The sequence below is a fragment of the Neofelis nebulosa genome, chromosome 9 (genome assembly GCF_028018385.1).
Source record: "Neofelis nebulosa isolate mNeoNeb1 chromosome 9, mNeoNeb1.pri, whole genome shotgun sequence".
NCBI lineage: Eukaryota > Metazoa > Chordata > Mammalia > Carnivora > Felidae > Neofelis > Neofelis nebulosa.
In genome coordinates this window covers 8609959-8625712 of record NC_080790.1, presented here as the reverse complement: position 1 = coordinate 8625712, position 15754 = coordinate 8609959, and the positions used below count along the sequence as shown (strand labels likewise).

Genomic DNA, 15754 nt, shown 5'->3' with positions numbered 1-15754 from the left:
CATTCTGGGCAGAAGGTGGACGGCACACCCACGCCTGGCCCAGGGGGACACGCCGTCGTGCGCCTGGGGGATGCAGGTCCTTCCAGACGTAGGCATGTAAGGTCAGGGGTCGAGGGGTGACGAGGGGCCGGCTCAGACTAAGCCCAGCCAACGTGTTGAGAAGCAGCTTTGCGGAAGCAGGAAAGGACTGTGTGCAGACGTGATTAGGCTCTGTTTCAGAGAGGCTTCCTAAGGATCGTCTACAGGACAATATTGCGATATACCGCAACTCAAAGACCGGCCCCACGTGCAAGAGGAAGGAGGGGGAGGCTGGTGACTTCAGGGCCGAAAACAGAAGCTCAGCGTCCCAAGTGCCGGAGACCCTCCAGCCCTGCCCTTGCTGGCGGCCCATCCCCAACACTCCTGCACACCCCAGACACTCGGACCGCAGGCCCCCCGTCCCTGCTGGCAACAGCCTTCCCCTTGACTCCTGCCCAGCTTTCAGGGCCTCAAGGGAAGGTACCGGATGTGCCCCGCCGGCCACAGCGACACAGCACCCCCCCCCCCAAAGTCGTACCAGAACCCCCCCAAAACTCCAGCTCTGATCTGAGCTGCCACGAACCGCTGTCCCTTCCTCCTCCAATCTCCCTACAGCAAAATTTAAGAATCCTTCGGCCACCGGACAACTACGGTGACGTTTCCAGTTGAGTCCAAAATTGAGTCAAAAAACCAAAACAACAAAAAACCATAATGAGCACAGCACTCTCAAGCTGCCGCTTTCAGCCTCACTCTGTGATTTCCACAGGCGCGCTGGGGCCCTCCCACATGAAGAATGGGGGCGTAGGAGCAGTCGGCCCCGAATATATGATATGGCCATAAACGCATTCAGACCGCGGAATGGTCTCCTATAAACTCTTTGACAGTCCTCCCGGCAGGAAACGGCATTCTAATGTAGATTTCTCCGATTTTCCCTAGAGGAACCCATAAACTCCACAGGTGCTGTTTAAGGAAGAAAAGCCGGGGCGAGGGGCTGACTTGTCCCACCACGGCCGTCCTGCCCCCCCCCCCCCCCCACCCAGCTGCTGCGCCACCGCGGCCCCGGAGACATCCGCTGACAGTGCAGAGTGCTTCATCTGAGAACGTCCCCAAGCTCTCTCCACGGGAACTACAAAGCAGCGTGGCCCCTCCAGCTGCAGTGAGAACTGAATAGGGGCGAGGCACCTTCAGAAGAAAGCCAGGCAAGACTTTCAGGGAAGAACAAACTACTGAAAAACTTTTCTCCAGAAACAAGCAGGCAGGACCCAAAGAGTGCCGCGGACCTTTATACATGATGTACGTAGACAAGATACACGAGATATATAGGGTATCTTCAGCACATCATATCCTAACTATACCCACCGCTGCTCCTGTGCCCACCTTGTGCAGAACTAATTATTTACGACCCCTTGAGATGCCGCTCCAAACAGTGCACTTTGCTCCGAGTACCTGCACCTGCGGCTTATTGAAACGCTAATGCTTTGCCATCGTTCTCCTGACCACAGACCAGTGCTGTCTGTCTCATGAGCAACGAGCCAGCACAAACCCTTCCGACCCCGAAAGTGGGTGCTGCACTCCCCGAAGCCAATGCACCGTACCTTACAAAAAGCCGGTCATCTCAGGCAGCCCCATAAACAAAGCAGCCAAGAGCAGCCTGCACCCAGCAAAGTGGGAGCGCTCGCAGAGGCTGACGCCTCCCTGGGGCTGTGCCTTTGATCGCGTGGGGAGCCCTTAATGCCCCTGAGAACAGTGCGGTCAGCCTGACACCCTGGCTCCCGGCCCCTGCCCAGAGAAGCAGCGGCAGCCAAGCCAGCCAGGGGAAAGGTTTCAGAGCCAGTATCTGCTCCTGGGGCTACAACAACAACTGGAGGGAAAAAAAAACAAAAAAACAAAAAACTTCAGCAGACCTTCCAAGTTGAGCTCCATCTGTCCCAGGCTCCTGCTGGGTCAGATGGCCAATGCCACAGTTTTCTGTCTTCTTAGCACGGAAGTGTTTTGCTGGGTCAGAGTGCTCTCCACGCAGGTACAGGCCAATCTGTCAGTCTAACCACCAGCAGTTAAACGGAGACGTTTTAAACAACGTGCAAGTTTTGTACTTGGGGGGGGGGGGGGGGGGACCGCGTCCTCTTGCGCAGAGAACAAAGGGTCGGGAGAAGGGCCTCGGCTTTGCTGCGGGAAGCTGGCAGGCCCGTCTGCTGGCAGGTGCCGCGCTGACCCACGGAAGCACGTGCCCTCAAAAATGATCCCCGTGAACACGAGGAGCACACCCCAACAAGGAAAACTCCCCAGAGAGGCACAGATGCACATCCTTAAGCTTCTTTTATTGAAATCCCTTCTGGAGCACCTGGGTGGCTCAGTCGGTTAAGCGTCCGCCTTCGGCTCAGAGCATGATCTCATGGCTCGTGAGTTCGAGCCCCGCGTCGGGCTCTGGGCTGACAGCTCAGAGCCCGGAGCCGGTTTCAGATTCTGGGTCTCCCTCTCTGCACCCCCCCCCCCCACCCATGTACACACGCCCTCTCTGTCTCTCTCTCTCTCTAAAAAAAAAAAATTTTTTTGAAAGAAAGAAAGAAATCACTTCTGCCGTGGAAAAAAAACGCCAGCCTACATGTCCCTGTTGTAATGGACTCTGAAATCCAGGAATCCTGATCAGGTCCTAATTGAAAAAGCAAAGGAACGAAATCATGGGAGCTTACTTCATTTGTGCTGAATACCTTTAATGTTTATTTTTATCTGCTCGTCAGGATCTTCTCTTTGCCCGCAAATACGACTTGGATGTGACCCAGGGTATCCAAGCCACCTACCTTTTGTGACAAAGGCCAAAGTGCCGGATTATTCTTGCCAGCGCCCCAGTCAGCAAAAAGAGTTCTCAGCTATTTCTAGGTCCAGCTCCAAAAAGGACTAGGAGCTACAGGGTGGAAGGAAGAACCTCATATCGCAGAGCCTTCCCCGGCTGAGCAGTGTCTCTAGAAAGGGCTAGAAGAGACCCCACTCATGCCCAACCTTCCCAGCAAGGGCGGGGGGGGGGGGGGAAGCGCCCCCTGGTGGTTCTGCTTGAGTGAGGCTCTGGGATTCTAAGCAAACCCCTGGCACGATGGCTTTGTCCATCTGTGGAGGCCGTCAGGCCCGGTGACCATGCACCGAGGACCTGTTGCGACGTCTGCCACTCAGCGCGCTGTCTGTAATGGCGGGAAGCTGGACACTTCAGAAACGCCCAACAAGAAAGGAAAGCTTAATGTGGTCTCCGATATCCACACGCACAAAAGCTACGTACGCGAAGAGTTTCCAAATGACGCAGACGTACTTAGGATATAATGTGCAGCAACAAAAAAAGTCTAAATTGTCACAGAGGGGCACCTGGGTGGCTCAGTCGGCCGAGCATCAGTCTCTTGATTTCCACTCGGGTCACGATCTCACATCACAGTTCGTGGGATCGAGCCCCACGTCAGGCTCTGTGCTGACAGTGTGGAACCTGCTTGGGATTCTCCCTCTCCCTCTCTCTCTGCCCCTCCCCTGCTCTCTCTCTCAAAGTAAACAAACATGTAATAAATAGCTATAGAAATAGAGAGAGAGAAATATACATGTACGTGTATATTTTATGTAACATATACGCGTTACATAAAACACATTTGTATTTATATATTAGTAATACTGTGTTAATATTACAATAATGCACCAGGTAGTATTATAGAATATAGGTTATGTATTACTCTGTATTACATGGAACATCATATACCGTATGTTTATAATTAACATATATATTACATTTATATTTATATACTGAAAAATGTCTACAGTGATCGCCTCTAAATGAAAGAATTGAAGATTTTTGTTATGCCTCTTTAATCTTTCCTGTCCTGTGCTAACTTTGTAAACTGACGTAAGTTGTTATCATCACGAGGAGAAAACGAGCGAAGAAAAATCTGTCTTCATTAAGGCTGCATCACAATACCTCTGAACTGATTATGCTTTGCCATTACTGTCAAAATAGGCTTTTGATGTGAACATAGCATCGAGGTGTGTGAGGACGAGAGAGAGCTCAACACGTCAGTTCTGCAGGGATGTTTCTGGTGTGAACCGCCCTTCTGAACGCAGATCTGCAAATCCAACAGACGTCAATGCCAATACATCTCCCTGCCATAAACCCCTTTCTTCTATTGCACGTCAAACGCTCTCCCCCCCTGGCCAAGTCCCCTGCACGTTAAATATGACGAGCACTGATTACAGTCACCATACCAGCCGCCAACACAAACACTTGAGACCGTGATGTGTCGGCTTTATTTTTCTTTCTGACCACAAAGGCTAGACGTGACGCCCTTCACAGAGCAGAAGAGTCTCCATCTGTCCAGCACAGTGTCCTGTGTTAGAGATCATGATAACACCGGTAACAAATACACACGTCTTGTTGTTTTTTTCTAGCAATTTTATTTTTTTTTCAATATATGAAGTTTATTGTCAAATTGGTTTCCATACAACACCCAGTGCTCACCCCAAAAGGCGCCCTCCTCAGTACCCATCGCCCACCCTCCCCTCCCTCCCACCCCCAATACACCCGTCTTGTGATGCCTCTCTGTGCCCACTGTGCGTTTCATCCCCCTGGAAAGCCCACACCCCTCATCTGTGGTATGAACTCCTACTCATCCTTCAAAATCCAGCTCTAGATTCTGTGTTCTTGTGCGGTGGCCCTGACCTCCCTATACAGACCTGACCACTAACCTTCTTTGTTTAGGTTTAACAAACCTCCAGAAGCCAGACTAGAGAGACAGACTCGTGGCTGAAGCAGAAAAAGGGTACCGCGGTATGGTGCCCATGCAGGGGAGGCCACAAGGTGCTACAAAAAAACCGGAGACTCGGGACTCTGGCGTATGTTAAGTGGAGAAGCAGCCCTGAAAATAGGAAGCTTCTCTGAAATACCCTATACAGAGCACTTGGTCCCTCCACTCCCATCCTGTGGCCACAGGCAGAATGTCAGGACACAGGCATTACATACCCCCAGGCAAAACACACGGGAGGGTTCCTCTCCGTATAAACTCAATCAACCGAGAAGTAGGCCCGCTCTTAAAGACACAGTCTTCAATTTAGAAAGTTCCAGAATACCAGCTGATTCGCTCCTGGGCACCCAAAACAGCAACACTGCCAATCCACAAAGCTCCCTCTGAGGACACACAGAGCTCCCAGCGGACCTCCTCTCTCATTCTTACACACACATGAAAATCCAAAGGTCACAGCATCTGAAGGACGGAAGCGTGGAAAGAATATCCAGGAGGAAAACCAGGGATACAAAGAGAATCAAAACAACACAACACAAAACAAAACAAAACACAGTGACTTGGGTTATCCTCTGAGAGATCGGGGGGCCATACTTGGCCACCAGCCCATTCAACGAGAGACCAAAAATCACAGAGAAGGAGCCCTTCGAGGTGACCCGGGCCATCCTCTGGTTTTAGAGCTAAGGGCCGCTATTAGTCTTGGGCCAGCTGGGCCGCTATTAACAAAAATATCACACAGAGAGGGGCTTCAACAAAAAGCATTTCTTTCTTACAGTTCTGGAAGCTGGAAGTCCAACATCAAGGTGCCCAAAGATTCAGGGACAGTGAGGAACGGCTTCCTGGTTCGGTCAGCTTGCCGTGTCCCCACATGAAGAGGCAAGGCAGCTCTCTGGGGTCCCTTAGAAGGGTACTAATCCTATTCATAAGCTCCTCCCTCGTGACCTAATCACACCCCATAGGCCCCACCTCCTAACACCACCACATTGGGGCTTAGCTTTCAACCTATGAATTCGGGGAAGACAGGAACATTATTCAGTCCGCAGCAGGGACCCACGGCTGCTGGAGAGCTGAGTAGGAAGGCTGTGGGTAGGAAAGCCACATGCATTTCCACAGGAAAGAGTTTTAGCCATTCGGTTATGTTGTCCCTATATACAGACAATTCTGCTACAACGCGGGTTTTTGAACTGCAAATCGGTACCAGCAGATCGACAGAGGACAGAACAACTTGACCACTTTGTGAATTTCCTGTGTGCTTGGGAGTGCCGTCTTGTGCAAGAAACACTAAGGCAGACGCAGAAAAAAAGGCGCCCAGCTCCACAGAGCTGCTTGGCAATGAGCACACTGGGGACCCCCTCAAACCGGGAACGGCTACCTCCAATCGCCACACGTGCCACGCCCACCCACAGCTGTTGGAACCTTCCACACGATTCCACGCCTCCCTCCTTTCCCTGCTTCTCACAAGCTGCAACCCCTCCAACGCACACAGAGCTTCATTCGTGTGATCTTACACTTCACAGTAAGGTTCCACATTTATGGTGGTATTTATGTACTTCCTAACCGTTTTGCATATGTAAAACTGTGCTTTCCTTTTCTGATAGGATTTTTTTCTCTCCACCCCCCCCCCCCCCGCCCCGCAGTGTGTCATTGAAGAAGTTTCTGAGTGCTATGCCCATAACCTTGGTTCTCCTATAACCCCTTATTGTGCAATTTCTGACGATGCAGTCACTCTGAGGCACACGTATGTCTTGTTAACGGCAGGATCGACTGCATAATGTATTGCTATATGCCTGCACACAAACCAGTTCCAGGAGTTTCTCTGATCCTTGAACGAAGACACAAAGGGCATGGTGTGCTGATTCTGCTTTGGAAAATGTGATTGCCGCCACCGAATCGCTCCTAGTGCGTTATTTCTGTCGACCCCGGAACTTCTCATCTCCTGCTTGACCTTCTCCCCACAGCGATGGAGCTGGAATCTCTTCCTGGGCTAAGGCCATTTGTCGGGTTTTGTTAGCATGAAAGAAATCTGCAGATCATCCATTTTCCCTCCCACCGCATACAAAATAAAATTCAAGCATAAATAATGAAATCTTCCTTCCCGGCTTCTGGTTACAAGACAGCAGCCGAGTTTCGGGGAAGCTGTGAGGCTTGCCCCTGGGGTCCCGTGCCGCCCCTCGCCCACCTGGTAGCTGTGTGACCTTGGGCAGACTCCCTGACTCTCTGAGCTCTGGTTTTCTCTGTCATGAACGGAGATAACAAGGTTCACTTCAAAGAGGTTTTGTGAGGGGTGAGTAAGACAATGGAGTGAAGTATTTAGCGCAGTGGCTGGTACTTAAGTGTTTTCCCGTTGACTGTATTTATTTCTTTATTTTTAGGACTAGTCAAGCTGATGTCTTTGCTGCTCACAAATCCCCTCATCTGTGTCTTGCGTTATTTGCCTACATTGCAACCCCCTTCCCTCCCCGACCTCACCTCTAATTTGGAGCTTAAAAATTGCAAAACAGGAGTGACTGGGAAGGTACAAAACCTCTTAATTTGGGGGGCCAACTCTTTTGGCCCATCATGGCCAGGTTCTCCTCTCTTGCCTCTCCTTGCCCTTCATTAGCTCGGCGCTGTCATTCGTTCATAACACCCAACATTTGCTAGGTGCCCAGCATACGCTGGGTAGTTGCGTGATCTGGGTTCCAAGAGCCTCCGTTTTCTCAGCAAAATGAGGGTCATAATACCTATATCATGAGGTTGGAAGGCTTCAATGGCGCTAGGACCGTAAAGCACCTTTACGCTGCCTCGCACACAGTAGGTGCTCAACAAAGAGTAGCTTTCATCCGCATCATCGTGGTGAAAATGACTAAGCCACAGCCCTGCTGTCAGGAAGTTTAAACTCCAAAAGCATAAAGAACCCCCCCTTCCACCGCACTAGCACAGACCTGCTGCGGTTCCTATGCCGGGAAGGTCTGCAAACCTCTCTCCTACAGACCCAGACATGCTGGAGCAGACGTTTCACTGGCTACGAAACAATGAGTCTGATTATGCATGCATAGCACTGAAAAGGCAGCAAGCTTGCGAAGGTATGATTCATCACTGCCTGCTGCAGTAATTAGAAGTATTTTGGTTGGTTCTAGGTCAGAATGACCCAGTTTACTGCACCTTTTTTTTTTTTTTCTCACTGTGAAAGTCTGTGGTGAACTTTAAAACAAAGCTTGGGAAAAGATAACTGCTCTGTGGCTTTTGCTCAGAGGAAAGACATTATCGGCTCTGCTCCGCAGAAACAAGCCCTCATCACGGAAGCCATTAAGGCTCAGTCTTGGATTTTACCAGAAAGAAGGACAGTCTGCATGGACCCTCCCACCCCCCCCTCAACCAGAGTTCCTAGAAACTCACCCGTCTGTTTCCCCAGCACCAAGTATAACATAAGTACCAAGAGAGTGTTTATTGGAGGAGCGCTCCTATAGGCAGTTAACTTTCTAAAAGTAAGAAAAAAAGAAAAAAAAAAAAAAAAAAGAAGAATGAATGACCCAAAATATGTGATATTTGCTAAACTCTCCAGGAATAAAGTAACATTTTCTACTTTATTCCTGCTGATGGTGACTCATTGGCAAAGATAGTGTCTACATATGTAATATGACATGCTAAAGAACCAAAAAAAGCACAAAAGCCATAACAGAAGGCAGAGAAAACACACATAAGGATAGAAAGTTAGATCGCTCACATCCTTGGCAACTAACAGAATAGTATTTTTTTTTTAATGCAATAGAAAAAAGACTGGAAGGAAATACATGAAAATTTTAACAGTGGATGTTTGGGGAAATGGAATTATAGACAAATGTTTTTTCTACATTTTTTTTTTTTTTTTACAAATGGTCACATGCATGGGGCGCCTGGGGGGCTCCGTTGGTTGAGCGTCCGACCTCGGCTCAGGTCATGATCTCGCGGTCTGTGGGTTCGAGCCCCACGTCGGGCTCTGTGCCGACAGCTCGGGGCCTGGAGCCCGCTTCGGATTCTGTGTCTCCCTCTCTCCCTGCCCCTCCCCACTCACGCTCTGTCTCCCTCCATCTCTCAAAAATGAATAAACGTTAAAAAATAAAAATAAAACCAAAAAAACAAAACAAAAAAAAAAAACCCACAAACGGTCACATGCGGTTTGTATAAACGCCTCTTGGGGATGAGGGGGCAGGATACTAATCATGACATTCCATCAAGGTGGAGTCCACTGGGGGACGCTGCACAATATGGGGCAGGTGAGGGGGGGCTGGAGCGCTGGAGCCACACTGGCCTGACGCTGCCACTCCGCACCGGGCAGGTCCTGGCGCCTCCGTAAAAGGGGAGCCCAGGCTAGGGGCCTCTTTGGCAGCAGCCTTCGGCTCTAGCTCAACAGCTACTCATGCGTTTCAGGGGACGACTCTCCTGGGGTAAACTGGACACCCTACTCGTGGACTGAGTGGGGAGCAAACGTCCCCAGACTGGCCCTCCAATTCAGGCCCCGAGTCCCTGCCTGAAAGGGCCCCCTTAACACCAGCCCACTCACCTGTGGAACTCCTCCCTGGAAATGGACCCACACAGGGGCCGACAAAGTTCAGAGCTGGGATGGGCGGGCTTGGACACAACTTCTCCGACCCAAGGGAGACCTGGGATGCCCCCGCTCCACAAAAACCAAAACTCACCGTCTTTCTAGGCCGGGCTCGGGTCCTACTCGCTCCAGGCAACCTCCCAGATTGCTCCCATCCCCACTCTAACCCCTTTCTTCCTTTGAATTGTGCTTATTGAATCTGAGCAGATACAGAAGAACGTGTAGAAGATACACTTGTTATGAAAACTCATGATACAACGAACAGCCATGGGCCTCCTCCCGTTTAAAAACAAGAACATCAGTGGATGGCTGGGTGGCTTAGGTGGTTAAGCGTCCGACTCTTTGTTTCAACTCAGGTCACCATCTCATAGTTTGTGAGCTCAGGTCACGATCTCATAGTTTGTGAGCCCACATTGGGCTCAGCACTGAAAGCGTGGATTCTGCTTGGGATTCTCTCTCTCTCTCCCTCTCTCTCTGCCCCAACCCAGCTTGCTTGCTCTCTCTCTCCAAATAAATCAATGAATGAATGAGTGAATAAATATTTAAAAAATTAAAAACAAGAACATCAGAACAGCTACCGAACCCTGGTGAGCTCCTTCCTTACCCCCGCCCCCAGGTAACTGGTATCCTGAATCGTACTCTTCTCGCTTTACTGTACAATTTTAACAAATTTTTTCATTTAAATGTAATTTACTATTGGGGCACCTGGGTGGCTCAGTTGGTTGAGCGTCCGACTTCGGCTCAGGTCATGATCTCGCGGTCTGTGAGTTCGAGCCCCGCATCGGGCTCTGTGCTGGCAGCTCAGAGCCTGGAGCCTGCTTTCGATTCTGTGTCTCCCTCTCTCTCTGCCCCTCCCCTGCTCGTGCTCTGTCTCTCTCTCTCTCTGTCAAAAATAAATAAACATTAAAAAAAAATTTTTAAATAAAAATAAAAATAAAAATAAATGTAATTTACTATTAACCTAAAATCTAACACAGATGTAACTTTCTTTTTTTCCTATTTGGCAAAGATCAACTTTAGGGTGCAGAAGAAACACCTGGAAGTCTTGTTAAAAAGAAGCTTCTGTCTCAGGAGGTCTGGGCTAAAACCTGAATTCAGCATTCCTGACAAGCGAGGTTCACTTAATTCTAATGTAGGTTTCAACCTAAGCAGCATGCTGTCCACTTTGACATTTTTAAGCTCTGGGTGAACGGACTCGCACTGTATGATTTTTCTTGACCTGCATTTTTGCTCAGTACAACGTTCCCGAGATTCACCGCTGCCGTTGCCCATATCCGGGAGCCCCTTTCCCCCTGGAACAGCACTTTATTGTATGGACATCCTACAATTTGTTTTTCCACTCTATAGTTGATGGCTATTTGAGTTACTTCTGAGTTTTGGTCTGTGTGTTATTGCAAATGAAGCCAATATAAACATCATCGTGCGTGTCTCCTGCTACGCACACAACCCACGAGGCCGCCACACAACCCCAGGGGGCACCGTTCACATTGTAGGCTGCGTAAACAGCACCCCCTAGAGCAAAGAGGCTGGTACCAATTTAGGTTCCTCTCCCGGAGAACAAGCGTCTGGTTGTTCCACGTCCTCATCCACCCTTGATGTTGTCAGACTTCCAAGTTGTGCTCAGCTAGTAGGTGTGAAATGGTAGCTCACTGTGATTTCAACGTGCATTTCCCTCTTTACAAGTGAAGTTGAATGTCTTCACGTGGTTAGCTGTTTTTCTCTTGCCCCTTTCTAAATTCTGAACTATCACTTCAGTTTGCCTTGTCAAACCAAAACGAAGCTTCTGTGAATATTAATATCTCATGTCTACCTTATAAATTCAGCTCCTGCCCTACAATACATTCTACTCTTTTTGCTGTTTTATGAGGTTTTTTTTTCCCCTGATGGGGGTGAGGGGAACCGCTCCATCTTCACAGGTTTACTAAAGATTTGGTGATTTTATTCTTTGAAATTCTCTATTTTTAGAATTTCTGCCCATCATTTTCTTTTTTTTTTTTAATGTTTATTTTTGAGACAGAGAGAGACAGAGCATGAATGGGGGAGGGGCAGAGAGAGAGGGGAACACAGAATCGGAATCAGGCTCCAGGCTCTGAGCCATCAGCCCAGAGCCCGACGCGGGGCTCGAACTCACGGACCGCGAGATCGTGACCTGAGCTGAAGTCGGACGCTCAACCGACTGAGCCACCCAGGCGCCCCTCTGCCCATCATTTTCAAAAGAGAAAGATCCTCTGAATCCTGGTGAAAAGGAATTTTCAAAGTCACTGTGGAAGCCAAACATACAAACCAGGAGAGAACGAAAATAATTGGTCTTCTGGTTATTTTTTGAAGGTAATAACTACACTGTATGACAATTCTGTGCTTCCAGTGACCAAAGTCACATTTTCATAATGTTGAGAATTGCCCAAGCCAGCTGAAAAAAAAAACTGTCAAGGGCTAATTCTTCCTCCAGTCAAATTACTAAATGACTTCCAATCTAAAAAAGTTATCTGGTCATTCTTTTCAAACAACTGTCTACAACCAGCAAAAAAAAAAAAAAGTAAAATTTGACAAATGTGTATCATTTCATAAGAGTATTGGTATTCAGAGTTTCCCCCAGAAAATACAGAGTTTGTACCACTTAATGCATACAGATAGAGTAGAGCTTGGCAAAGGGCTTTACAAAACATTCAATAACCATAGGTTTTACAGCTGAAATGGAACTCGAAACTACCACCTGGTCCAACCCTCTGCCTTATAATAAACTGTTGTGTCATTTTATTTTATTTTTTTTTTAAGTTTTTATTTATTTTTGAGACAGAGACAGAGCATGAACGGGGAAGGGGCAGAGAGAGAGGGAGACACAGAATCAGAAGCAGGTTCCAGGCTCTGAGCCATCAGCCCAGAGCCCAACACGGGGCTCGAACTCACGGACGGCGAGATCGTGACCTGAGCTGAAGTCGGACGCTTAACCGACTGAGCCACCCAGGTGCCCCTGTTGTGTCGTTTTAAAGACCTAGAACATGTAATGCAAGTAAATAATCCTGCTACTTTCAACGAGGGTGTTCACACTTTATAAACTGTTGCCTTTTATAGCTAGGTTGGAAAGGGATTTCTGCCACTAATTCACCTTGCCATAAATGTGAATTTGGAGTGGATGTAAAGCAACAGAAGATCTTCATCCTTGAAAAGTTACCATTCTCCTGTTCTACCAGGACAGTGACCCCAGGAATTTTGTCATCTGTTCCCCATACACAGCAGCAAACACACAAACTCAGGCCCCTTCCCAGTGTGGACAGAGGGAAGAGGAGTGTCCAACCTAATCTCCGGGGCACTGTTTTCCCTGAGCAAGTTTCATAATTGACGGAACGTGGTTTTACAACCTGAAAAAGACTGATTCTGAAATCTTGTGGGTTTACTCTAGCCAACAGCTATTTGGTTGTCAATGCAGAAAGGAGATAAACCTACAAAAAAAAGTTGAAGGAAAGGGAAATTAAGGGATTTACTGTATCTATATCAGCAGAACAATAGACGTAGCAGACTTTGTTAAACTCTTGGTAGAATTAGGACTGGGTGACACAGCCTCCCAGGCCACCCTGCCTCTTTCCTTTACAACACACATCACACCAACAATTCACGCTTCAATGTCTGTCTTCCCACAAGACCATGAACTCTGTGAGGGCAAAGACCACATCTGTTTTGTTGATTACAGACTCTCTAGGGTCCAGCCCATACTGGCTGTCTCCATTTACTTCCTGATTGAATGAATGAGTGCAGTCCTGCCATTTAGACAAAAGATCATCCGGGAGCCACAAAGTCCATCTAATCCACCAGGCGCCCAAGTTTACTCTTGGATCAAGTTTCACCACAAGACATTTTTAACTCATTAGCTTGGTCCCTCGTGCAATTCTCTTCCCAGAACTTCCCATAATAGCATCACCTTGACTTTTTTCCAACACCATCGTGGAAAACGGCCGTATGGAACTGGCTTTGACATTTGCTTAACATTAAGTCCACTGTGTTACGATATCATTTCTACACGACCCCACAACAGAAATTATTTTGAGAAGTTAATGCCAGGGAGAGAGAGTCCTTTCCCCTGAAGAACTGGTATGTTTCTCCCTTTCTGGTAATATGCCTGCTAACACTTCTCACTTCCCCATTTTGTACTGAGCACCAGATAAATAGTGATAAGTGCATACAAAAAATAGGCAATTACTAATTTCAGGAAAAACAGAAAGCTACATGGGAAAAAGGAAAACTAACAGTAGCACATACATGGCTCAGTTGTCAAAATGTTTACATGACCACAGTGATGTACACATTAAGTTGAGCTATCAAAAACCATAAATCACCATAATGGGAGGGTGGGGGCCAGGATGGATATATCTGTATGGGGAGAAGAGGGCATGTGTGAAAGAAAAATCCTTATCTTCCATATCAAGAAGTTAACAAATTTACCCCAAATTCAAAACTCAAGGAGCAGCAAAATCTGCTCTTCAGAAAAGTCAACACAATTACCAAAAGAATCAGTTAAAAGGATAGGAAGCGACTGCCTCCCGAAAACAAGAAAAAGGATGAAAGAGTGGTTAACTATAGAGAGTAAGACTGCAATTAGGATTTGACGTATAATACCTTTATTTATTCTTCACTAAAATTCTCATCTTATTTAAATTAAGGCTCACTGACATTAAGTAACCAAGATCACACAGCTGGTATTCAATGCGGGTTGACTGAAATCCAAAGCTCATCGTCTTTCCACTACATGATGCTCCCTTCTCCACTCTCCTCTCCTAAAGGAACTAACGACATAAAGAAAACTTAGAGCCACATGGTCTCAAAATGTCATAGGATGTAAAGAAAGAAGAAAAGTGGCAAAGATGAAGAGAGTGAAGAAGAATATTTAAGACCATTCATAAAGCTAGGGTCATATTAATCCACATGAACTCAAGCTTGACCCCAGGGATTTTTTTTTTTTTCCTAGAACAAGTCAAGTTGGCATTTATAAAAGTAAGCCTTTGATAAAAAAAATAAACCCTGCCAAGTGTCTGATCCCTCTATGCAATGCTGGGAGAAGCCTTCAGAAGCACCAAACGGGAGCAAATCACTGGGTCCCAGGGCAAGCTAAACTCAGAAGATCAATTGAGCCCACGCAGTGTGAAGTTTACAACCAAGAATCGGCCAGGAGGACCTCAGAGCACAGTGTACAAAGGATACCGTGAGTCAAGGAAGAGGGAAGATATGCCACAGACAGGGTCAGGCATGGGGATATCTGGGCGAGAGTTCAGAACCAGGCCTTTCAACTGCGACGGGGTGTCGGGTCCGTCAGCTGGCACAGCCTCCAGAGGATGGGCAGAGCTGTCTGCCGTGAGCTGCACGGAGTCCAGTGCCCATTCAGCCAGCGACAAGATGAGTGATGTGTTCTGGAAAGCACAGCATGAAAAGCAACGATAAGACGAAAGCAGACCAAGGCCAAATCCGTCCCAGACAACGAGGTCACGGCGACCTTCTGGGGAGAAAAGGATGTTCAGACAGTGGTGGTGGTAATGCAAGGCAAATGCAAAAATATCAACGTGTCATTTACAATCTTGCGGGGGCAGCTATTTTAAGGATTTGCTGTCCACCTGATAGGGATTGCACATGCACTGTCCCAGAGGCCACTTCTGCTGGGCATTTCACAGTCACTTCATTTCATCCTGTGCAGCCCTGGGAGACCAACAGGAGAGGAAACGTGAGGGCCAGAAAGAGGGCGTGTCCTGCCCAAGGACGTACAACTAGTAAAAGGCAGAGATGGGAGTTGGACACAAATCCAACACAGTTGCCAGCCGGGGACCCCTCCACCTTTCCTCTCGCCCACTTCAATCTTCGGGATCCTGAAGACATGAGCAAGACTCGGCCTCTGTTCTGCTCAACCCAGACCTCTGGCTACTGAGCCAGACCGGGGTCTCAGATCACACCCACCTCCCACAGGGAGGGTTCCGGCTGTCCCACACTCTGACTTGGCTTTGTCCCCAAGAACCTTCCCTGCTGCCTGGCCCGCCACCTAGCCTCTTGATCTCCAGTTGACACCTCAAGCTGTGAGGCTGTGCGACCTGCCTCTAGTCCTGGCCTGCTCTGGTCTGGCCTTGAGCAGCCCCTACAGACCTTGAGAGAACTCCCTCCTTTTGTAGGTCCTCACCACATCTTACCATTGTCTTCTGTGACTAACACCTTCTAGCGAGAGAAAGGAGGAAAAGGGGGTGAATTTCCTATTTGAGCATTTATTTATTAGGAGTCTAAATTTCCACTAGCACATTTTTTTTTCAGTGTTTATTTAACTTTGAGAGGGAGAGAGAAAGAGAGAGAAAGACAGAGCACAAGCAGGGGAGGAGCAGAGAGAGAGGGAGATGGAATCCGAAGCAGGCTCCAGGCTCTAAGCTGTCAGCAGAGAGCC

At 48.1% G+C, this 15754-nt stretch overlaps 1 protein-coding gene across 7 annotated transcripts in view; it reads right to left on the bottom strand.

The window, feature by feature from the left end:
- Window positions 1-15754, bottom strand: part of GREB1 (growth regulating estrogen receptor binding 1) — a 145967-nt gene that overhangs the window by 89155 nt on the left and 41058 nt on the right. Inside the window, exon 1 of one of the 7 annotated variants that reach the window (XM_058682559.1) lies at window positions 5555-6017. The exons of 5 other annotated variants lie outside the window; for them this stretch is intronic. The gene's annotated coding sequence lies outside the window, so the exon portion shown is untranslated. Of the gene's footprint in view, window positions 1-1613; window positions 1800-5554; window positions 6018-15754 lie in introns of those variants that run through there. One more of the 7 variants, XM_058682557.1, reaches the window with a different exon arrangement.